Below are 25,306 nucleotides of genomic sequence, written 5' to 3' on the forward strand. Positions count from 1 at the left end.
CAGTATCAAGATGTTAGCTTGAGGCTTCAAATTTACATGGATATCTATAAGAAACACTTTCTGATACATAACACTTACAGCCTAATTTCAAGGTGGGTTCCTTTTATTGAATTGAACACCCACACTGCTGGTTGATCAACATCAAGGCATATGAGACTCCAGTGATGGTTGTTCTCATATGGAAAGATGATGACAGTTACTTCCAGCATAGCACAGTGGAGAAACCAACTCTCAAAGGTCCTTGATGGACTGTTCTTCTGTCTAATAATCACTGACATTTGTGGATCAAGAAGAAACACCTCCGTGTGGGTGTGCGGTGGGAGTTGACTTTTGATCAAGCTGCAGAGAGTATACCTGAGTTAGTAAACCTATTATCTGAGTTTTCAAAGTTAGCAAGATAGTAACACTTACTTCAGACAAGCATAGATAATTGTGTCTGAGATCTGAGCATCTAGATTCAACAATAAATTAATGTCCACTTTTTCCAGAGCCAGCTTTCTGGCTCCATCTACAAATGGTATCTCTGCAAGCAAACGATCCTTCATTGAAAGTAGAGTTTCTTTGTTGCTTGCCTCTATGGACAGGGTCACATTGCATTCTGTTTGCCTCTGGGACTCCACTGCTACTTTTGCTTTCTCCTTAAGCTCTGCTTCCCTCATGTCCTCTGTTTGGCGAGCAACCATCTCTGCCCTTGCCCTTGTATTCACATCATGTGTGACATCTACAACTGTGAGTTATGGCAATAGCTCAGGGGGGTATAACAAAATTTCCCTCATTTTCTTATCCCTGCAGACATTGGGGACCAGTAGTTTGTCATACCTCCACCTTATTCTTTTTAGTGTCTCACTATCTTTGTCCATTACAGTAACCCTGTGAGCATGGGCTGCTACAATGGTGATGTCACTGAAGTACTCAAATAGGAAGTCCTCTGCTGCTTCTTGTAGAGCCATCAATTCCACCACCTTCCACCTTTTAGTGCCCTAGGTAGCTTCTTCACATATGGACCTCACCATCCTCTGAAAGGACAGCTTTGGTATGCACAAATCTACACATTTCTGTGCCTTTCTGATTTCTCTAAAAAGACCCATGCAGCTCTGTAACTTCTTCACCCTTAGACCTTTCAAAATTTTATTTGGTTTTCCAGGTCTCTTCTTTGGGGTTGCAGATCTGCTACTTGCCTTAGCTGCTAATCCTAGTCCCTTGCCTGCCTTCCTTGTAGTGGCCTTCGTTCTAGCCATTTCACTGTAAAAAAAGAGAGGAGTCTCTCTCTCTCTCTCTCTCTCTCTCTCTCTCTCTCTCTCTCCCCTTTCTATAGCCTAGCATATTTAAAGAGAGAGAGTGAGAGACTCCCATTACTAACGTCGCGCGTGAAACACGTTTTGACCCCAAAATACACCTCCGCGCGCCATTAGTATAAGGGTACAGAAAGACTCTCTCTCTCTCTCTCTCTTTCTCCCGCCTTCCCAAGTCTCTACACTTTTTCTTCCTCTCTCTATAACACACACACACATACACAGACAAACACACACACTCGTGGATACACATTACTAAAGGCGCGCAAAGAGACATACAAACCGGATGTGCCTGTCTACACGCGTCTTTAGTAGAGAGAGAGAGAGAGAGAGAGAGAGAGAGAGAGAGAGAGAGAGAGAGAGAGAGAGAGAGAGAGAGAGAGAGAGAGAGAGAGAGAGAGAGGTTGTGTGTGTGTGTGTTGTATTTGTGTGTGTGTGTGTTGTGTTTGTGTGTGTGTGTGTGTGTGTGTTGTATCTGTGTGTTTGTGTGTGTGTATGTTATATTTGTGTCTCTGTGTGTTTGTTATTTTTGTCTGTGTGTGTATGTACGTGTGTGTGTGTGTGTATGTACGTGTGTGTGTGTGTCGGTGTGTGTGTGTATGTTATAGTTGTGTGTCTGTGTGTTTGTGTGTATGTTATTTTTGTCTGTGTGTGTGTGTGTGTATGTACGTGTGTCAGTCAGTCAGTCAGTCTGTGTGTGTATGTACGTGTGTGTGTGTTATATTTGTGTGTCTGTGTGTGTTTGTGTGTGTATGTGTGTGTTGTTTGTTAAGACATAGCTAGATATGGAATATACTCTGACAGAAACAGAGAGAGAAAAACAGACAGAGAAACATAGAGAGAGAGAGAGAGGGAGAGGTAGAGGGACATTTCAGAAGCAGAGGGAGAGAGAGATAGAGAGAGAGAGGGCCAAACCTTCTAAAGACGCAGACCTACGTTATGTCGAAGATGGGTCAAGTCAATCTTGCAGGTGCTTTCTGTCGGAGACGCAGACGACTCTCTCTCTCTCTCTCTCTCTTTCTCTCACTCTCTTTGACGCGGTGTGGTTTCTCTCCCTCATCACCTTTATATGTGACGTACGAAAGTATAGGGGCTCAATAATCACCGCACGTGCGGTATCATGCAATTATATTCTCTTTTATAGTAACACGTGGGGCGTCGCCGTGTGTATCCGTTATAAGTGTGATTTTGAGAGAGAGAACCATAGAGAGAGAGAGAGAGAGAGAGAGAGAGAGAGAGAGAGAGAGAGAGAGAGAGAGAGAGAGAGAGAGAGAAAGCAATGGAGGAGACACCTCCCATAGAGTTTCTGCAAACTCCACCAACAAAAGGTAATCTCTCACTCTGTCTCTCTGTATTTCCAACAGTTGGTAGCAAATTGTGTGTGTGTGTGTGTGTGGAAACAAAGAAAAACCCATACTGTCGGTCAACACATACACACACACACAGACACACACACACACACCTCAACACATACTTACATAGACAGACACATACACACACACAAAAACACACACACACACACACACACACACACACACAAACACACACACACACACACACTCTCTCTCTCTCTCTCCCTCTCTCTCTGTCCCCGTGTACTAACGGCGCACAGAGCCAACCAAACACTAGCTGCAGCTCTCTCCGCGTGCCTATAGTACATTCATGACACGTGCGATCTCTCTCTCTCTCTCTCTCTCTCTCTCTCTCTCTCTCTCTCAAGGCGCGCATAGAGAGTTTCAAAGAGTATGTTTTTGTCTATGCGCGCCTTTAGTACAAAGACACACACACACACACACACACACACACACACACACACACACACACACACACACACACACACACACACACACACAGAGAGAGAGAGAGAGAGAGAGAGAGAGAGAGAGAGAGAGAGAGAGAGAGAGAGAGAGACTTGTCATGTTTCCTGATGAATAGGATTAAGGTCCAGTAGGCAGAAGAGGCTGAAACCAGACCCAGAGCTTGTGCCAGGATATCAGCCTTTGCAAGCTCAGTTTCTTAATGTTTCTGCCAAAAGAACTGTTGACTTTTGTCAGGACATATCTGAAGAAGAGTCAATTGGTGAAGATCTGTCAAAGAGGTCACCAAGCCAAGAGGATTCCTCACCCTACAAGGGTCCTTCACCCTCTACAGTACTTGTCAAGAAAAATACAAGAAAGAGAAATATAGATTTCTCAGATGATGCAGATGTCCCAGAAAGCAGTCCCTGTGCAAGTAAAGGTAGAGCCAAAGAGGATGTCTTCTTATGAAGACCCAACTGCAACTGATGAGAGGCTGTTTGATTTTGCAGCATCTTGTGGTGCTGGGGACAAATATGATCTAGTTCATTCTATGTTTAACCCAAAATTTGACATTGAAGACCTGTTAGCTCAGCACAGTGAATTCTTGCAGTCCTACAGAGATAAATTTGAAGTGATGGTGCAGGTAGGGAGGGTTGTTCTGCCCAGTATGACTGTTGTGCATTTAAATGACTGTGGTGGAAAGGGACAGGGACTGAAGAAGTATAGGGAATTACCACATGCTTGTCGACATTCAGCCTGCCCTTTGCACCAAAAAGAGTGCAAACTTATTCAGGAACCCTTTGGCTTTATGATTTACCTGAACAACTTGTTTGGATTCCTCATGCAGAATCCTGAAGAGGTGTTAGAGGAGCAGGATGCAGCACCAGATGAAGAATGCGAGGAGACAACACATATACAAGCAGTCGAGGAGGTTGAAGATACAGACGACCTTGAGGTTGAGGAAATTGAAGTACAAAGAAGTAGGATGCTCTCTGTGAAAACCACAGAAATCAAACTACCTTTGGATGTCAGTAACTTCACTCAGAAGCATGCTCAGATGATGCTGCCTGTTGTGCTTGACTTCAGGATTGGAGACAGGACCTATATCTTTTTACATGATGTGCAAAGCATCTTTTATTTAAGGGAGGACTTCTCACCGGCTATCATTTCCAGAGTCCAAGAGGAGAGGAGTGGATTTGTTTCAGAGGATAGTAGTGATGATGAGGCAATGGAAACATCCAGCAATCCAATGGAATGCCTCCAAAGATGCTTTGAGAAAGCTGAAAAATACAAGGAGAAACTACCTGATGAATCCACCTTCCAAGCAATAAGACAAAGCCTAAGACCATCAACAAGTAACAAAGAAGTGGAGGATTGAATTAACCATTCAGGTCAGGGGTCAACTACATCTGTAGACCTGTGGCAGGAAAACCTCTTTCTGCAGGATGAGAGCTTCATGGTAACTCTCTCTCTCTCTCTCTCTCTCTCTCTCTCTTTGTGTGTCACTTACTCAGACATGATATGTGCAGTCTTGGATTATTGACAAGGATGACTTCATGGTAACTCTCTCTCTCTCTCTCTCTCTCTCTCTCTCTCTCTCTCTCTCTCTCTTTGTGTGTCACTTACTCAGACATGATATGTGGAGTCTTGGATTGTTGACAAGGATGACTTCCTTCGGCGGCGGACTCGAGAGTATTGCGGAAGGGATGCGGCCCTAGCGCAGTACCTTTCAAAGCTTTGCGAGTCGCCGATAGTAGTTTTTCACAATTCCATGTCACAAGAGGGTTCAATAGCAACTTACACATTAAAGACACTATCACACTTCTTGGGTGGACCCGTGCTGCCCAAAAGTGCAGATAAAGTCATTCTTGTGGACAAAGTGTTTGCTAGAGATTGTTTTGGTTACTGCCTAGGCTATACAGGTGGTCGGGCAGCGTATTACTACACTTACACAGCAATGGCACTAGCTCTTGGTAGACAAAACCCAGATGAACTTTTAGAGTAGGGCAAACATCTCATGATTCGTTACAAGGGTGACATGCCAAAAAACAAAATTGAACCTTCAAAATCTTGATACACTTCAAGTAGCAATTGTATAAGATCATGTATTACAGAAATTTTGTACAATGTCATCCACTCAGAGTATCTTTCTCCACTTGTGGTTCACATACACCATTGTCTCTCTCCACCTTCGTTGACTTTCACGAGCACCGGAGTTGTTGTATGCCATTGATCTTTTAACTTTTTGTTGTTGTAAATGTCTGATGGCTTGTGCTGTTGCTGAAGAGGCCAAGACTTCTTTTGCCTGCATTCGATGAATGATTCTACGATAGAACCATTCAAATAGTTCTCTCAAACTGTTAGCCTTGATTCGAGAGCCACCATGTCGTGTGTGCCTGAAATAAGCATTTCTCGCCATGTAATGAGACTTTTCCATCCCTTGGGTATTCCATATTGCAGGGTTCCCATACTTTTGTATAAAATATGGTAAATGATTGAAGATGATGTGCTGGATATGAAAACAGATTAGTTAGAATGTTTTACACTCACACAGTTGCACATAAAAGAGAATCAAATACACGATAATACCATGTAGTGAGTAATCTGGGTGTCTGTCCATGTTGTCTTGAATGATTTTTTGAGAAGGTTGAGATTCTCCTTGAACTTGTTCATATCACCTTGTGACCAGTCATCTTTGTCGCACATCAAAAATAGGATGTCTATTGATCGCCAAACCTCAGCCTTCGCGTTACGAGTAGTTGGTTCTTGGTTTTTGACTGCAATATGTAGCTTTTTCCAGCTCTGATACTCTACCTTGCTAACATAAGATGTGTTATATATTTTTCCATGTTTTGTTAGCTTCGCATCTCGTATACCTTGGGGTTTAGATAAAAACATCCGTGCCTTCACCCCACCGATGGATGGTTTGCATGGGACATCCTTCTCAGCAGTTGATCTCTTTTCATCCCGCTGGATTTTCACATTGCCACCATGAAGCCCCATATCCGACAGTACCAATTCTAAGCATTGCAGGGCTACTTGTCACTCTGCTGAGTTCTTAATTTTCCAAGCAAACCCGATATATAAGTAGACCAATTTCTCCACAATTCTACAAAGGGCATGCATTGTACAGATGTGGACATTCACAAGTGGTATTTTCAAAACCTGTCGAAAAGCAGGGTCCTCAATGTGACGTATTGGAGCTTTTCTTCACCACTTTGGGTCCATGACCTTTGCAGGCTCCATGCAGAACAAACACGGTGACTTTGCCATTGCACCCATTCCACAATTATACATGCACTTTAATGTTTTGAGGTCACCTGCAAGATGCCACTGAACTTGAAAGTCTCCCCTTCCATCTAGACGTAGTACCTCTCCCTGGTTAGTCTGTCGATCAATCACCTCCGGAATATTAGTTCGATGGAACACCCAATATAGAATCTCATGATCTTCTTTCTTTACCTGCAACACAAAATAAATGAGACTTAAGTAGATGTGAACATTTGATCTTACCTGAGAATCTCACTTACCTCAAACGCACCAAGCCACCATATGTTAGATTTTGATTGAACACTAAAATACAAAGGATCATCACTGGGACACTTTGAGAGGGCTCTATTCATTAAAGTAATAGTAACACGCTCTAGCTTTTTCTCTTTAACAAGCTCACACTCATCCAGTTATAACACAAAATGTAATACCCCTCGTGACTCTTCAAATGTGATGTTGTAAAACTCCACCATTCTCTTCTGTAACATCTGCAGGTCCATAAAAATATTATTGAACTTATCATATGCCATGTTTTCTCCATGGCCACTGTAAGTTGCTTTAATATGAAAGGGCTGTCCAAGATAGTCTCCCTGTGCCTCGTTAAGTTGAAGCCTCTCTTTCCAAACACTTGAGGCTGATGGTAAAAGTTTAGATTTTATACCCTTCTTAACAAAGATGGATGAGACAGATTTTTGTATAGCCGAATATCCTCTTTTACTTACACCAAGTGAATCAAGTGTGCCTTGTATCTCTTTTGCAGGCACCGAGTTCTCTGAAATAAAGCGGTCCACTACATTTCGTTGTAGGACCTTAAACTTCTTGTCATGTACTATATCTGCTGCCAGGCTTCTACTTATAGGTGGCTTCAATCTCTTTCCTATATTGGCTTTGGGGTCAATGTTTTCCTTGTCAGGATAGATTGAATCTCTACATGAAGACAATGCATAAGTAAATAACAAAAAATTTACTTCACTAACACTATTTAGGCATATGAAAACAATGCATAACAAGAAAAAACAAAAAGATTACTTAACTAATACAATGTAGCCAACCAAGAAGCATCACCTTAATGCTCGGATTCTTTTCTTGAGACCTCTGGATGCAACCTGCAATGTTTCAAGATTGCGCAATTTCTTCTTTCGGATACGACCACCCAAGATGGTGTCCTTCATTTGACAACTTTGTACCTTTCCTTTGAGTTCCTGCACCTCTGTTTTGTGTTGCAAAATGGTAACCTGATCTGTAGAATGTAAATGTGAAAGACGAACAATCTCACATTGTTGAGCTTGGAGAATGCCCTTATAAGTTTCAGCTTCTCTTGTAAGAGATTTACAATAACCTAGAAGGCCCTTTTTTCCATCACAAGCAAAGGTCAATAAGCTTGTAGGATTAACAAACGGTGGAGACGCATTAGTCATTGGATTCTTAGGGTAAAGAGAGCCTCTCATCCATATATCTATGTGTTTAGCACCCTGAGCTCTGAGCGTGTCTATGGAAGCGGGAGGTATATGTGTGTTTGTTTTACTACGCTTAATCAATGGTTGGTACTCATTGTCCAAATCAATGTGAAGGTGATATTTGGCTCGTTTCTGCGTAACATTTGTGCCATTTGAGGAGTGCGCCATTAGCCAAATGTGCAGGTTTAATGGAAAGTGAATAGCGGTTGCGCCTTCGTCCCTCCATGTTAGCCTCATTCCCTCCATATTGACGAGGTTCATTCAATGCAAGTGAAAAGAATATTATCCCTCAATCATTACGAACGAATGTTCAGAAGAGTAAGGAATCTACTTAAAGTACACTTTTTGAACTTTTACCATGAAAGACCCAGCTCTATTTGCCATTTTTTCTAGAGAGAGAGTGCAAAAAATACATTTTCTTAGAAGGCCCTCCAAATGACCTCCGAAATTTCCTAATGCCTGGCCTGGCCCTTGTCGGGCATATCTTGCAATCAGTGCGTTCCGAAAGACGACATCCCATACCACATTTCGCATACATATCAACCAAGGCATTGCCAAACATGGCAGTTTTTTGCAACAACGCTTGACTAACAATATCAGAGTGAATTTTTAAGCCCATATCGACATCTTGCGTACCAACACATGCCTTCAAGATGCACGCATATGTGAATGCATCTAGAGAGAGGGCCTCACTTTACATCCATTGAAAACAGTCAGAGCTTCCTGGCCTTGCTCCTATTGCACGCATCTCGCAATCAATGCACTCCAAGAGACGGCATTCGCAAGAAGCTCCTTAGGCACGTTTTGTGCTTTTTGAAGTCCACCACATTTGGCATACATATCGACCAAGGCATTGCCAAGTACGACAATTTTTTGCAACAGTCCCTAACTAACAATATCAAACTGGATTTTTAAGCTGATATCAGCATCTTGTGTAGAGTCACATGCCTTCAAGATGCACACGTAGGTTGCATATAGACAGAGCCCCTCACTTTGCATCCGCTAAAAACAGGCTAGAGCTTTTCGTCCTACTCTTTTTGTGTGTATCCTGCAATCAGTTGACGTCATTCTTAAATGTAAGCTCCTCAAGCACCTGGTAAAAACAATTGAAATTTTCATGACCCGGCCCTTGTCGGGCATATCCTGTCGGGCATATCCTGCAATCAATGCGTTCCAAAACATGACATTCCGCAGGATATGCCCTTGTCGGGCATATCCTGCAATCAATGCGTTCCAAAAGATGACATTCCGCACCACATTTGGCATACATATCGACCAAGGCATTGTCAAGCACGACAATTATTTGCAACAGCCCTTGACTAACAATATCATCATGAATTTTTAAGCCTATATCGGCATCTTGGAGGTCTGTTGACATTTTTGCCCAAAATTTGAGAAAAGACCAGGAGTGGAAGTGCACGAAGGGTTAGCAGAGGGGAGGTGTTTCTCACAAAATTATTGTAGTAGATGGCACAGACGCGATGGCCTACATCATTAGAGGCGAATCAATAGAGCAGAGTGGGCGTGTGTGGTAGACGGCTTAGATCGTGTGGGTGTGATTGCTATGTACACACACACACACACACACACACACACACACACACACACACAGAGAGAGAGAGAGAGAGAGAGAGAGAGAGAGAGAGAGAGAGAGAGAGAGAGAGAGAGAGAGAGAGAGAGAGAGAGAGAGATTTGACTAGATAGGTAAAGCCGCTATTTTTAATGAGGCTACGTGGACGATTGAGAGGGCAAGAATTCAAACGCGCCTTCTACACTAACGAAGTAAAAATTGAAATTGTTGGTTTAAAATGGTATTGAATTGTATGTGTGAGAATGCATATAAATATACTTTATACAATTAAAAATTAAAAATGCTGGTTAAAAATGTTATTGAACTATATGTGTGAGAAATCATATAAATATACTTTATGCTTGGCAATTTACAATAGCAAATGATTTAAATTGTGATCTATAAAAATACTAAACTTTGATTTGTGAAAGAAATTAGATTACATCAAAGTGCATCTCCAAAAAAAAAAGCATGTTCTAAATAAAAATTAATTTCATATATGATTTGGAGTTCCAATTTCTTTTGAAAGCATACTTAATTTCTATGAATCATTATCATTACTAATTCTTCTTTATTTGCATAACTATATTCTCAGAGTAACATATCAAATTAAATTTGTAAGATAAAAAAAGAAACTTAAAATTGAACTACCATAAGCCAAAATCTGTTAGTTTACAGAAACAAACATGTATACGAATTTTGTATAGTTTATATAGACATTCTCTTTTTATCTCTCTCTTTGATCCTAATTGTCCACGGTTGTCGGTTAGTCTCTACATTGTTCCCTCTAATGGTTTATCCTTGGCTCCAATGTCCTCAAAATCGGTTGTTTGCAAGACATGCCCAATATGGTCGTTGTAAGAAATATCTGGATTGTTTTCACTAGATGTGATTCCCTCATGCAAGCTTAAAATATTCTGGATGAACTTCCTTCCCAGAATCTCGTCTCTTATAACTACTTTTTTGCAAGATATGCCCAACATGGCCTCTCTTTGGATGCAATCACCTATCTATGCATCTTAAAAGCATGTGGCTTTCTGCAAGGCAGTGCCTTACGCCAAAGAATACACGATGAGATTGCTAGGTAGGGAGTGCTTCGAGGTGTTTTGGTCGCTTCGTGTGCGAAATGTGATGGCCTCACAAATTTCTCCAGAGGTTCTTTGAAAGAGCTTCTCCCTAAGATGTCATCCCTTAGAGTGCATCGATTGCAAAATATGCCTGACATTGCCATGACAAGGAAACTAACCTGGACTGTTTTGACAATTTATGAACCGAAAAAGACCTCTCCCTATGCAATCAGCTACGCATGCCCTCGGCACTAAGTAACACCTATATTTAATGCGGGGGAGAGTAATGGATCGACAGTCGGGGTTGGAGGGCGGGATCTAGAGGCGCACTAAACCTGGCCAGCGGGCAAAACGAGGCGCGCCCTCAAGGCGCACTAAACCTGGCCAGCGAGAAAAATGAGGCGCGCCAATGAGATTTTAACTTGTGACCTTGCAGTCCAATTAGTTTAGGGTCACATAGGCTAACCACCTCACCCGCGCACACATTGCGTATCCACAACCATTTTTATGACGAAATATTAGAAGTTGACATGCATTGACTAGGTTGTCCAGGTTTAGTGCGTGCCTAGGTTTAGTTTTTGAGCAAACATCTGTGGGTGTGATCTCTCCAGCCTTGATCCCATTACCTCCGCCCGCACGCCCGCCCGCCCCCGGGCATGCATGCACCTTGAAGGCATGTGGAGAGGTGCATGATATTGATGAGGCTACTACTCAATGGCTGATGAATTAGCAATTTTGAGTGCACTCGATAATTGTGGACACATCTTGAGAATATTCTCAAAGAGACGATCTCAAACTTGTGTCTCATTTTTGACATGTTCCTACTCATTACAAAAAGTATGTTCTTTGCTATGGCGCACAAAAAAAATCATAAACCTAATTTGTTTCATTTATATCTTGGGATACCATTTAAAAAATGAATTGTAGCACGTTAGTTCTAAGGATGTGATGTGAGAGTTGAGACTTGCTAAGCCTCTACATTACATGCACCACAATAATGCAGGCCACAAAACTAGTAAGGTATTGGTGTTCTAGATTTTCTTTTGCTTAAACATGCTATGTAGCTCTTTTAACATTGAGAATAGAGTACATTTCAACAAGTATTCGTCCCTGTTCCTTGAAACCACCATCAACACACACAATGTTACTCTCTCTCTCTCTCTCTCTCTCTCTCTCTCTCTACAATTAACACCCTCAACACCAACAACTAGCTATGTCGCGCCTAGCTTACACTTTCATCAAGGATTGTTGCAGAGCAGAAAGAGAAAAACAATCATATTCCCCTATGCCCTTTACTCTCTTCATACATTGTCCACAGTAACGCTTTTTGTCCTCTTTGATTGTGCACAACTTTCCATTGTGTCACGTGTGTGTGTGTGTGTGTGTGTGGAGGAGTTGTGATGGGCTTACTTTCATCCCCTAAACACCTCCCATGGAATTCAAATCGAGATCATAGCTAGTTAATGTCTCAATTTTCTTACGTATCTCAATTTAGAGAGCTTAACACCATCATATCCGTCTTTTCCCCTTGTTAACGTCAAATAGTTGCGGACCTGCTAAAAAGAAATTTTCCCATTTGGTATGCGGGAAGGCAGTATGCAGCAATTTAACAACGACACACAGTTTTTATGTAGAGTAAATCGAACTACTCAATTTTTGTAACTGCATTGTAATGTAACATCAGAGTTCTTGCAAACAAAGTTTTGTAGTGCACCTTCTTTGGAGGCAAGCCGCCACCTACAGTCCTCCAAAATAAGGCATGCCACGTAGGCTGATTACTCTTCTTTTCAACTTAATCCCACATAGACAAGGTATGCAATTTCTCTTTCTACTCATGGACTAACGCACAAATCATATGCTTTCTGATGTAATCTTCCTCTAATTACTTATCTTTGTTTTTTGCCCTGGAGTTTTCAAGTTTAATCCATGCTTTGAAATGGCTCAAAGATGTGTGCTTCAGTTTCTATTACACTAGCAGTCATGATAGATCTCCTGTGCCTGATTCATACATTGTGTTTTGGATTGTCGTTTGGGAAGTATTCACATGGATATTGTTTATGGGTTGGTATGAGGGTTGTCTCTATGCTTGCACTTGACTAGAGACATAATTCAAAATCTACTCTGCCTGAGTTGTTTTTCTCATAGATGTGCCATCATTTACTCATGTAGACTAGTATAAAGGTAAAGCTAAATCACAACCATAAGCTAGATCACATCAGCACCATTACTTGACCATGAACAAAGCTAAATCACAAGCCAATATTATTTGAAGGGTTAACCTGTCTCCCATGATATTAAAATTGTTTTTCATCTTCCCTTCTCAGGGCAATTTCTAGCCCCGACGATCAATCCTTGCAGGCTGTAGAAGTCCTCTTCTTGCGTTGCCATGGGCACTGAGACCACTAGCAAGCAGCGATTGCACATCAGCAAGAGATTGCAAGTAGAAGCAAGAGAGAGACATAGGGAGGGTGATATTGTCGTGGAGCCATGGGCTCAGTAGGCCGCCAACACAACCCTGCATGTAGAATATCAACCTCTTTTTACGTGAAGGAATTACCACCCATTTTCTAACCAGACCTTATGCATATTCATCCCTTGAGTTAACACAATCTTTTGCATGCCCACCATCTATGGTATCTACCCTTCTTCAAAGATTGAAATCAGCTAAGGAATAGAAAAGCGATAGGAAGGGACGATTGCTGAGCTTCGACGACTGTTCCGAAAGCACATTTCATAGTGTCACCCAGATATTATTGAAGCTTTTCTTCCATTCTTGAGATCAAAGAAACCAAGTGTGCAGGTGGATGTTGTCGCATTGCTTGCTAACTTTTCAATAGAGAAACCAAACAAGGTCAAGAATATTGTGCATGCGGGAGGTCTTTTTTTCCTTGTGGACGCACTTTCCAATGGGTGTCAAGAGGCCCAAGAGCATGCTAATAGGACAACATTTAGTCTAGTGATTGTTGATGAGAACAAGCACCATTGGGTGCTTTGAATGCAGTCCCCGATCACATTGCACAAATTCATCACATAGGGCCAAATGGGGCTCGCCAAGATGCAGCTATGGCACTTCACCATCTTTCTTTGATATCCGACTTGTTGAGTTGAGAGCTCGTCAGTCTCTCAAATGTTGCGTCTATTCTAGAGGGGAGAGCAGCACTCCTGTGGCTAAATTAAACGCAATCCTAGCCAAGCTCCAAGGAGGCAGAAGGACACGCTTGATTCCTGAGCAGGCTGCAACAACTCTCGACTTTAAGTCTGTAGCACAGAACGCAGGGGCACAAGAGTTATTGTCAATGTTGGTGCTCAATGAATAACTTGTCGTATGCTGACATGAGGGAATGTTGAAGCTTCTGCATGAAGTCGATCCTCTTTTATTAACACACTTGTAGATCCTCTTCGAAGTTTGCATGCCCAATTGAACAAAAATAGCTAGTGCCTCTTCCTTTATCTACTAAGATCAATTGAAGCAGAAGCCAATCAAAAATGCTAATGCATTGAAATGGACATGAGGAATATTCATAGGACCTAACTGTTGATCATATATGTTAAAATTGAACGAGATGCATCCTGCAAAGAGGAGCACCAACATATCGCACCACAAAGATTGGGGAGACAAGAACTCAAACCAGTATATGAAAACTTTCACTGAATGGTGCAACAATAGTAATACCAACTGATCAACATTGCATTAATACATCAACAGAAGATGTCTAATCTCAAATAACTTTATGCTAATTGGGTTGTACTCATTCGATGTTACAAGATCCGTAATGAATGATCCAAAAGCCGTAGACATCCATGTATGCCAAATGTAGTACCCTCACAAAAGCTTGAAAATTTTTGGCTGATCCCTGGCCCGGATCTCCTCTCTCAGAATCAATTATTTGCAAGATATGCCCAACATGGTAGTGCCAAGGAATATCTGGACTATTTTCACTAGCGATTCCCACACACAAGCTTAAAATGTTTTGGATGAAATCCCTTCCCAAAATCAGCTCGTCTCTTGTAACTTATTCTTGCAAAGTGTGCCTGACATGGCATCTCTTTGGATGCAATCACCTATCCATGCACCTTGGAAGCTATGGCTTTGTATAAGACAATGCCTTCCACCAAAGAATACATGATGAGATTGCAATATTTTGATCGCTATATATGCGAAAAGTGATGCCCTCATGAATTTCTCTAGAAGTTCTTTGTTGAAAGAGGTCCTCCCAAGGATATTGTCTCTTGGAGTGTGTCGATTGCAAGATATGTATGACATTGCCATGACAAGGAAGCTGACCTGGACCATTTTTACCATATATGAAGCAAAAAAGGGCTCTCCAGATGCAACAAGGTATGCCCGTGGGGATAGATCGAGATGCACACACAACAACATAGAGATGCAAGTGCATAAACACACCTCTTTTGATTTGTGAAGTGAAAAGGGCCTCTCTCCTAATGCAGTCACCTAGTATTGTGGCATTGTGCAAGACATTGCCTTGGGCAAGAGAGTACACGATGAGATTGCTAGTGAACCGCTATCGAAGAAACATGTCATGCTTTGGTCAACATGTATGCAAAATATGGTGCACTCACAAAATCTCAAAATGCTTTGGAAAAGGTCCTCGGATGTTATCACTTAGAATGCATCCATTACATGATATGCCCAACATGGCTGCTCTTGCACCTTGAAGGCCTGTGAGATTTTGCAAGACATTGGCATACTTGCTAGTCAAGTCTTGCTAGAGAAACATGTCATTCTTGGAGATGATTTCTTAAATATGGGTTCCAAATATAGCACTCCCAAGAAAGCTTCAGAAGTTCTAGATGAATGTTTTCAGCATATGCGTACACCTTATGGACATGTCACATTGTGCAAGTCATTGCTATGGATAGGAGAATTCACGTAACAGAGGTTGCCCATCATTCTGATGAGCCTGGACCATGTGCCATAGTCAGGGAATCATCCACCATGACATTAAGCTCAAGAATGTGTTTTTTCACAACCATGATCCTAGATCAACTATATCCATTAAAATGCAGAATACTACATAAGTGTACATGAATCCTAGCCTGCAAAATAATTTTATTGAGTACCATTCGCGTAGATATCTAGAGCCTCTACCTCATGCTCACTGATAGCATGCCCTTCATCCAACATCTTGCTCACAATGCATCCGATAACAACGTCCATGCTGCCATCCTCTCCAACAAACTCTCTCTCAATGGGTCCATCCTTACTAACCCTAATTGACAACCTCCTCAGAGGCATGCTATACAAAGACTCCAACATTGCATCACCCCTGGCAAGTCTTGCATCATCCATAGCTTGCCCTCAACGTCTTGAAATGTGGCTAGAAGCCTAGTATTGATACCTCGAACCATGAAGAGAAGAATGCCATGCCTATGGGGTTTGCTTGGAAGAAGAAGGGGCGATATTAAAAGGATAATGATTTGCATGCTTAGAATACAAAAATAGTCCATAGAAGTCTTCTTCCATAGAGTCCAGAGTCAAGCTTGGGTTCCAAACTATTAAGAAATCAAGCTTTTAGCATTAAGCATCAAGCTCAGAGAGAGAGAGAGAGAGAGAGAGAGAGAGAGAGAGAGAGAGAGAGAGAGAGAGAGAGAGAGAGAGAGAGAGAGAGAGAGAGAGAGAGAGAGAGAGAGAGAGAGAGAGAGAGAGCAGTCTTGTTTGAATCTCTTCAAAAAAGAAAGAGGGATACTAGCTTAAAAACTCACATTGCAAAAAACATAAAAGGATTTCAGGTTGAGAAGCCTGCTCTTCTGCACTCAAACTTCTCCTCCTTTCACTCTTTCTTCAACCTGGTGGGTCATGAGCATACCATGTTCTCTCCCCATCCCAAACAGGAGGCTGAATTTGAGGGTAACCTGCAGCCCCTCCAAATTCCCTCTTCATCGTAAAGCAACAACATCAAAACCTCAACACTTGTAGGAAAAAGGGGCCTTGAAAGCTGGCCAACGTGTATCTATGAAGATTTATTCCATTTGTCATCTGAATCTAACACTTTGGAGCTCCATGAGCTTCAAAACATGGTAATCCCTTCTACAGAGAAGAATCAAAACCTTGAGGAGTATGTGCGTCGAGGCAATCCACACATGGGAATATTTGATGGGGATTTTCTCAAGGCGAGGAGTAGGTTGCCTGCATGTCAAGAGACATGTCAAAAGTATGAAAGATCAAATGGCTATGTAAATAGTGAGAAAAGCCACCATACATGCAATGCTCAAGCTTCCATGGCTCCACCAGCAAGTGGTATCAAGGTCGATCGTATGTTGGATTCAAGGGCCTTGTGAACAATGATTCTGAGTTTTAAGCTCATTTCTTTTAACGTTATGCCAATGACGGGCCACAACCATCCGGGCATATTTACAGAGTGCATGGGCAAGAGAGGCTGTGAGTCCCCTCTAGAAGAGTGCCATTTTTTGGAGGTTTTTTCCTTCCAAAAAGGAGAAACACAGCATGGATTTGACCTCCGGTGCTGAATTTTGCATGTATTGGTTCAAAGTGCACAGGTGCATGCACGGAAAAAGCCATGATTGGGTTGCGTACCCGTTTACCCATCCTGGCGAGAAAGCCAGGCGCAGAGGTCCTTACTGTTTGTACTTAGCAACTACAGCATGTTCTGACTTTTGAAGGGGAACATGCAAGAAAGGTGACTCGTCTAAACTCTCACATGGGTTTTTTGAGTGATGGCTACACCCGACTCACTACCGCACCCGGCTTTGCAAAAGTGGAAACACTTGTAAGTGCCCTGTTTGCTTCTTTGTGCATTCACTATCCCAGCTTCGTCATGTTTCCCCTGACCCACTCCTCAACAATGATCAATGTTCCATGGACTGGGCATCATTAACAGATGCCATGACAGGCTATTTGAGGAATACCTCAAGAAACCACCATCATTCACAAAAAATCGGTTCAATCTAAGTTATGGAAGTCGCTGGGGAGAGACGAATCCAGATCTTATGGTAGTCACGACATTAATTTTAAAGTCAAGGTTGATCCATATCTAGTGATTGTAATAAAATGTAGGATGCACGGTAATGGAATGGACTTCAACTATGTGGAGCTTTATCTTCCCGGAATCTCTGGCGCTATACAGAGAGAAAATGGGATATGCTTCTGGGAAGCTCTTCAATATAGCCACCTCAGATAGGTCACCCCTCACCCCCAGAAGCCTAAGCTCGCCAGTTTATCCACATTTCATCAATGATCAACAGGGGTTGCTAGAGGTAGCCAATCAGACATCCATTGACCCAGAGTCATTGCCAATCAGAGTAAATAATCTCCAAGCTACTGTTTCTAGTCATGATGGGATATGTTATACAAGCCCATCAATTGATCATTTCATACCAGTTCCCATACATGAAGCTCAGGTGTCCGCACATTGTCCATGGCTGTGCAAAAATGGTTTATGACGGGGTCTTTAAAGATGCCAATTTCCTCAATGACAACCCCATCTTCTTTGATGATCCACAGATCTGTAAGGAGGCACTTGAATGCTACCGTCATCTGCTCGCCTTTTTAGGTTGCTACTGGGTGAGGGAGTGAAGGCGTTGTGGTTTGACTCACTCTGCATCAATAGGCTCATGAATGATGAGAAAAAGAGGAAAATTGCTCGCATGGGAGAATATTACGAACACAACAAAGGCTGAGATGCCCATGGAGTCGGTATGGGTTACTTACTCTAGGCTTTCAATGAAGATAAGGTAGAAATTTCACTTGGTGCAGATCAATGTACACTCCTTGAAGAGCATTACAAATTTAAGGAATTTTGACCAGCTCTGCAACGCTTGTTCCACAGAGTATGGACATTACAAGAGTTTTTACTTCCATCAAAAGTCACTTTTATTGTATCAAGACTGGAAAGAATGACCATTGGTCGTGTTAACCATTTCATACGCCAGGTAGGTGCTTCTGTAGGTCTTTGTATGTGCATGCTTCCCCCAAGAGATCCACAATTTAGATATTGGGACAAGCGAAACCTTCGCAATGCTGTAGAAGAGGAAGAGATTCTCGACTCCGAACGTAGTGATGTTTGCAAGGGGTGCGGTCATGTCCCCTTCATACATAAATCTCGCAAAGAAGGTGTGTGTTTTGTCGATAGGGAGGCCCATTGTTTTTTGTGTCAAGTAGACATTGGGCGCTCTGAACATTGCATCCAACATTCCTTGCAAATGCATCCCGAGTTTGTGCTGTGGAATCTAACAGCAGACAACACAAGTCACTGCCATGTCCATGTTGCGAACACGTCCACAATGTAGTGTAGAAGAGGATTGGGTACATGGTGTGCTGTGCTTATTGAGGGATGCAAACAACACAATTGTCAAGCAAATATATTTCAAACTTGATGGTGAACAATACAGGAAAGCGATAGAGAAATCTTCATAGACTTAGAGAAGCAAGGAAACAAATAAGCTGTATTTATTGCAAGAGAAAGGCTAATTCCTAGTGGGATGCCCAGGCTTGAAACAAGTCACTAACATCATCAAATGGAAATCGTTTTAATTGTGGAAGATATTGAACCTTTATAGGTCCTCTTCAATAACAGTCAGATCTCGAAGCTGAGGCCACATATGCTGCCAATGCAAACCAAACTACCATAGTCACATTGTGTACGATGGGAGAGAGAGAGAGAGAGAGAGAGAGAGAGAGAGAGAGAGAGAGAGAGATTAATTATAGTTCTTCAGCAATACAACCTAGCCTACTTACACTTCCCCCTCTCGCTATCACCTGCAACACAGAAAAAGTACACACACACACACACACACACACACACTCTCTCTCTCTACCAAATTTACACGCCCAAAATGCACCCAATCCAACGAACAAAAACAAAAATCCCATGCATGCCCTCCACCCAAAAAAACACACCCTTACTCGGGCACTCCGCATTGGCCTAAGCCCTTATGGCCATGCTAGCAAATTTCCTCCCTATAGACCCTGCCTTACGGCAGTGCCAATAAAGGCGCGGCGGACCATGACACTAAGTGACACATAGCATTAAAGAGGGGACTTAAGGGGATCGATGGTCCGGAAGAGGACTCGGGAAGGCCAAGGTGGATTTAGCCCAGACGCACGAGAATCGAGGCAAAAATGTGGCCCGGGTTTAGCAAAATAATAGGACCCCCCATCGACTCGATTTGGACCCACGACCTAGCTGCCCAGATGGAGATGCATGGCCTAATCGTCTCACCCGCACATGCATGTTGTAACCTTGGGCCGTTTTTGTGAGGTTTTATTATTTAAACACAGTCGTTGCCTGTGTTTAATTTGTGATCGGGTTTAGTTTTTAAGTTTACATCTACGGTTGCGATCTCCTCGATTTTTGTCCACGAGCTTCCCCGCCCTTGATCCCCTTACCCCCCCCCCCCCCCCCCCCCCCCCCCCCCCCCCCTTAATGCTATGTGTTACTTAGACATGAGGGCGGACGGAAGATGCAACTCAATTGATCCCGCTTGGCATTTACTTATTGTCCAGCAAAAGCAAGACACATTTTCAGACCCATGAGTGCATGGGTGAGCCCCCCTTTCCCTCGAAAGAAAACGTCTTCCGCCTGCCACACAAGGATTTAGACTTAACCTTTGCTTCAAATTCACCCTCAGTTCAAGCTATCAACATGACCCAAGCCGTTGGTGTGCCTTGCCTCCACTCTATGTGAATCACATACTGCAGGGAAAGAAGAAAAAGTTGAAATCTTCCACCACGTAGACTGAACCCAGCCTTTACGCGGCTAAATGCTGGTTTCAGACACTGCGGTGGAAACCGCATGCAAAGGGGCGTCAAAACTACTTGGCGTTAGCTGATTCACTGCAGGTGAAGAAGTGTCTTACTCTAGGCCCTCCTTTTCTCTACCGACAACCCCCCCCCGAAACAGCCCTAGCCTCTCAATCACTCTCTCTTTTTCGCTCTTCTTCCTCCAACAATGTTCAGACGAGGCGACCGTAGATTTGTAGCAAGCGAATCTTCCTTCGGCCTTGTCTAAACCCAGCCTAAGGCCAAGTTTAGACGGGGCAAAAACAACAAGGTGCGTGCATCCTTGATGGCACATGCTTATTAGACCCAAAAAAAGAGATTGTTTTCAGACCCATCAGATTTTGGGAGAGACCCTCCCCCCCCGGAAATGCAACATTGCCACACACTCTTCCAGCAAGAAATACGGGCTACGCAAATTGAACTCAAAACATCCAAGAAAACGATGAGCGCCTTACCATTGGGTTGTCGCTAACTGTTCAGACGATGCGGTGACAAATCTGTAGCAAGCAAATCTTCCTCCGGACTCGTTTGAACACAGGCTAAGGCCAGGTTTAGACCCCGTTTAGACGAGGCAGAAACAGCAAGGTGTGTGCATCCTTGATGGCACACACTTATTGGACAAAAAAAAGGGAGACTGTCTCGGACCCATCAAATTTCGGGCGAGACCCCCCTTCCCGGAAATGCAACATTGACACGCACTCTTCCAGCAAGAAATACGGGCTACGCAAGTTGAACTCAAAACAACCCGGAGAACGACGAGCGCCTTACCATTAGGCTGATGCTAATTCATTGAAAGCAAAGTTTGTAAAGTAAATATATTTTCTTTTCTCAGTCTCTTGTGAACAAGCAAGGTGGAGGCAGCTGACACCCTTGGCAACTATCGTTGAGGCTCATCTGAACATGGCCTAAAGCCGAGTTTAGACGGGGCAGCAGCATAGAAACAACAAGATCTTGATGGCACACACTTGTTGGAAAAAAAAGGAGACTATTTTAGACCCACCAGATCTCGGGTGGGATAACGGCGAAATATTTCTTTATGTATTTGATAAGAAAAAGGGAAGTATGTGCAATCATTTGTGAGGAATTTTGTAAATTCTCATTAAATATCATATCTTAAAAGTACAAGTTCTTTTAAAGCTACATAATTTGAGCGCATTTCATGAAAAAGTAATCTCGGGTACTTTTCCAGAGAGCTAAAAATTGTCGTGCATGTAGGTGTAAGTACTTTGACCCAAACAAAAGGCATACCTTTTGCACATTATCTTTTTCATTATATTATGCACACACACAATAGTCTTGACATGGATTGGATATTTGAAGATGAAGAGAGTGATGGCATTGAAGATTATCTTGAAACTAGCACAAGCCAAGAAGATCTTGATCAAGAAGATGAAGAGCAAGCAAGAGTTGCTCCAAATCCTCTACAATTTTTATCTTCAACATATTACTCTTTTGATAGAAAAGCATATGATTTGATGGTCACGACTTTACGTGAAGACATCCCCATAACATTGGAAGCTATAAAGATGTGTAATGGAAGAGGAATGTTGGATTTAGAAAAATGGCGAAGACTTCAAGAGGCCCTTTGCTTGGTTCAAGAAGAAGGTGGTTTACATTATCTACGTCAAAAAGTGGAACCTAAGCTAAGGATTGCATGCATTGAGGACTGGGAAAGCATTGTGAAAGACGCTCATTGCAATGCCAACTTGGAAGCTCATAAAGGAATCACGACCACATTAGATGCGCTTCAAGCACATTGGTGTATTGATCCTCATCGCCATGGCATACCACTTGCTTACATAAAAGCTTTTGTTGATTCTTGTGGTTGCATTGTTCGAAAGCATCAATTACATGAAAAATCTACTCGACAAAACAATTTTGATCTCAACAAGCCAGCAGTGACCATAACAAACATGCATAAGGATAATGTGGAAAGCTATCTTGAAGGTCTTGCGATAGAACAGAAGGTAAGACTAGTTAAGGTGAGGTCCTCAAAAAAGCAGACCCCTAACAAGGTCAAAGTTGATTATGTGTGTCATCAAGCAGAATTTTGTACACGAAGTGTAAAGATAAAAAGATTGCGAACATCAAAGAAGTGTGGTTGTCCATTCAAGGTACAACTAGAGTTCACACAAGATAGCCATTATGTCCGCATTTTAGTCCACTTCATGAGGGACATATTCCATGGTCAAGAACTGATCTATATCATTTACCAGTTCATCCATATGTTGTGAAATGTTGCACTGATGACTTGTTTGATGTTGGAAGTTCTCTTCACGTTGCTCAAATGTCAATTTCCAAAGAAAAACTTCAAATGCAAAGGGCTTCCACACTTGATCGTGTGATCTATCGATTCTTTATGATTCCAAAAGAGATATGGATGTTATCATATCAGGCTCGCATTCAAGGTGCTTTTCAAAACCACGTTCTTCTACTCATGCAACCATATGCAAGTTGACAAGTTATGACCTCTCAAGTTTTATTGTAGATAGAGTTAATAACAATGATTGGACCACAATGTATAGCGAAGCTTTATCTCTACAAAAACAGCAAAAGGTGATGTGTTGAGCTATGTGATGTCTCTAAGTATATTGTGTGACTCTCACAATGTTTTATCTTGTAGATGTTATATGTTCAACACTATAACTGATCATCAATTGATGTAAAAGATAGGCCTTTCATTCTCATTATACAGGATGAGTGGATGCTTGAGATAGCCATGCGTTTTTCTCAAAACAATGCGTGGGCTATTGATAGTGGAAAGGAAAAATAACTAATCAGACACGAAGTGCAACTAGCTATGGACACCCTTCGATCTTTGGCATCTCCATCTCAAGTTGGCATGCCAATGAGTGGTCATGTGCTCCAAATTCAAGAAAATGTAACAAAGACTCGGCGTCATGGTCAACCTAAAAGGCTTCTTGAACTTGAAAACAATGCAGAAGTTAGTGATACATCCAACACTCAACCTCAGAAGCCGTCTCGCCAAACAGGTGTTCTTAGAAGAAAGCATCAAGGGGGGCACAAACAAGTCCACCTTGATAAAAGACCCTCATGTTTGGTGTCCGCATTGTTGCATAAGAACCTTACTGTTGACTCTGCAATAACAATTTCTTGTCAAACATGTCATGCTTTGCTGCCCTTAACAAAATGGATATGCTCCAATGGATGGAGTCTACTCTTATTGTACAAAGTGCTGAAGTTTGTAACTCCAATAGTTTTTACTGTAGAATTAAGTCATGTGAATATCCTTTGTCACATGATGAAGAGCGTATATTTACGTTGAGTGTGCAAGATGCAAGTGAGGATATTAAAACAATTGCATCTACTACTAGGATTGTACTTGTATATAGAAACTCAATTCCAATGGAATTGAATATCTTTTGATAATATCATCAAAATGTAGCTCTCGTAATGGCTTGTTTTCCACATTTTTTGTACCCGATATTTTCCTTTGTCATAACTTTGCCAGGTATTTTGTGGTGCAATCTGTTAAAAAGTAATCTCGGATACCCAAGATTACTTTGCAAGGTATTTTGTGCCACAATCTATAGAAAAGTAATCTCGGATACCCGAGATTACTTCACTAGGTATTTTGTGCCACAATCTATGGAAAAGTAATCTCGGATAACCGAGATTACTTCGCCAGGTATTTTGTGTCACAATCTGTAGAAAAGTAATGTCGGGTACCCGAGATTACTTCGCCAGGTATTTTGTGCTGCAATTTGCAGAAAGGTAAATCTCGGGTACCCGAGATTACTTGCACAGGTATTGTATACCTCAATTTGCTGAAAAGTAATCTAGCATACCCAAAATTACTTCACCATGTACTTCATGGTGTATTTTTCTAAAAAATTACTCAAAATTACCTTGCTAGGTACATCGTAATGTTACACACAAAATACCTTGTAAACCATCTAAGTGATTACCAAGAGAAACTTCAATTAATTGACATAACATATCAAGAGATAATTCAGTGAATTTTTACAGTAGATAAGCGAAGATGAAAACAGACCGTTGTCATGAGTACAAAATTGGAGATCAATTTGGAGCATTGTGACAAATACAAAAGTGAAGATCAATATAGACCATTGTCATAAGTACAAAAGTAGATGTCAATGTGGACCATTGTCATAGGCACAAAAGTGGAGATCAAAGTAGATCATTCTCCTAAGCACAAATGTGCTAATTCTATTTTGGCGGAGATGAGGCGGCCCTTATTAGCATGGTCCGTATCCATCCTTGAAGTTCCTCTTTCAGCTTCTCTACATCGTCATGTGTGAACCACTTTTTTGAGAGCTACAAAAAAAGCCTAGATATAAAACATGATTTTTTGCCCAAGTATAGAAGATGCAAGCAATGGACATAAACTCGAAACATACCCAATTTCTTGGTCTTTTGTGCTCTAGAGCTCCAATGATCAGATATCTCATAACTGGCATGACGTAAAATCCACAATCATATCTGTTTGGTTGTTGTGGTTTTATAAAACAAAAAGATTTAGATATATTCCACACATATGAGAAACCATACCAAACATTGAAATAAAAAAATGTATGATATCTCGACAGTGTCGTTGTAACAATTGGTACATATATTTTCCAACTCCTCTTTTATCGTTTCATTAGAATAATATTCGGCATAGTGCGCAAGGACCCTATACAAAAGTAATATAGCGTACAATGGTCGTCTACTTTACTTATTTAAATATGATATAACATAACTCTCTACATGAGTAAAGTAATCATGGATTGAGTGCATAGATAGTGAATCAAAATATAAAATAGCACTTTGCCCAAATGGTAATCCCGGAAAGCAATGTATATGACCATTGAAAAACACAATCAATGTCTAATGTGACCTGCAACAACAATAGATTATAGCAGACATGCACAAAAATTGGTAATCTAATGGAAAGTACATTATGCCTACTGATCAACAATGGGCAAAAAGATAAAGGAGTAGCCAAGTCCACCTTTCCAAAAAGTTCACCATCGCTAAAAGACTTTGTATGGAGAGCACGCATGAGTACCATAAGCTATCAAAACCACACTTGTTCAACGATCTCATTGGAGGATGTAAAGTCTATCC

At 41.7% G+C, this 25,306-nt stretch overlaps 2 pseudogenes; both read left to right on the forward strand.

Moving 5' to 3' along the window:
* Positions 1-14,708: 14,708 nt before the first annotated feature.
* On the forward strand, positions 14,709-17,472 carry LOC147418215 (uncharacterized; annotated as a pseudogene).
* Positions 17,473-21,759: 4,287 nt separating this feature from the next.
* On the forward strand, positions 21,760-23,602 carry LOC147418216 (uncharacterized; annotated as a pseudogene).
* The last annotated feature ends 1,704 nt before the right edge of the window (positions 23,603-25,306 follow it).

The sequence above is a fragment of the Adiantum capillus-veneris genome, chromosome 30 (genome assembly GCF_014529385.1).
Source record: "Adiantum capillus-veneris isolate H3 chromosome 30, ASM1452938v2, whole genome shotgun sequence".
In the NCBI taxonomy this organism is placed as follows: domain Eukaryota; kingdom Viridiplantae; phylum Streptophyta; class Polypodiopsida; order Polypodiales; family Pteridaceae; genus Adiantum; species Adiantum capillus-veneris.